Source organism: Arachis duranensis, chromosome 1 (assembly GCF_000817695.3).
Source record: "Arachis duranensis cultivar V14167 chromosome 1, aradu.V14167.gnm2.J7QH, whole genome shotgun sequence".
Taxonomy (NCBI): domain Eukaryota; kingdom Viridiplantae; phylum Streptophyta; class Magnoliopsida; order Fabales; family Fabaceae; genus Arachis; species Arachis duranensis.
This window is the reverse complement of record NC_029772.3, coordinates 60301208-60301802: the sequence shown is the minus strand read 5'-3', so window position 1 is coordinate 60301802 and position 595 is coordinate 60301208.

Sequence of the window (595 nt, the reverse complement as noted above, 5' to 3'; positions counted from 1 at the left end):
TTCTCACCAATGAATTACATAAGTATCTCTATCTTTATTTTATGCTTTATTCATAAATCATTCATAACCATTTGAATCTGCGTGACTGAGATTTACAAGATGACCATAGCTTGCTTCATACCAACAATCTCCGTGGGATGGACCCTTACTCGCGTAAGGTTTATTACTTGGACGACCCAGTGCACTTGCTGGTTAGTTGTGCGAAGTTGTGATAAAGAGTTGATATTGCAATTGAGCGTACCATGTTGATGGCGCCATTGATGATCACAATTTCGTGCATCAAGTTTTTGGCGCCGTTGCTGGGGAATTAAATGTCCTAACTACAGTTTCGCATTTGTTCCCTGCAATAACAGTGCCAAGTTTTGATCCGGCAACAACACCAAGTTTTTGGCGCCGTTGCCGGGAATTGTTTGAGTTTGGACAACTGACGGTTCATCTTGTTGCTTAGATTAGGTATTTTTCAGAATTTTTAAGAATGACTTCTAGGGTTTCAAGGTGATGTTCTTATCATCACCAAAGCTGATTGATCTTCATCAATTTAGCTCTTGAATGCAATGTCCTGCTAAAGCTTGGCTAGCCATGTCTAATTCCTTTA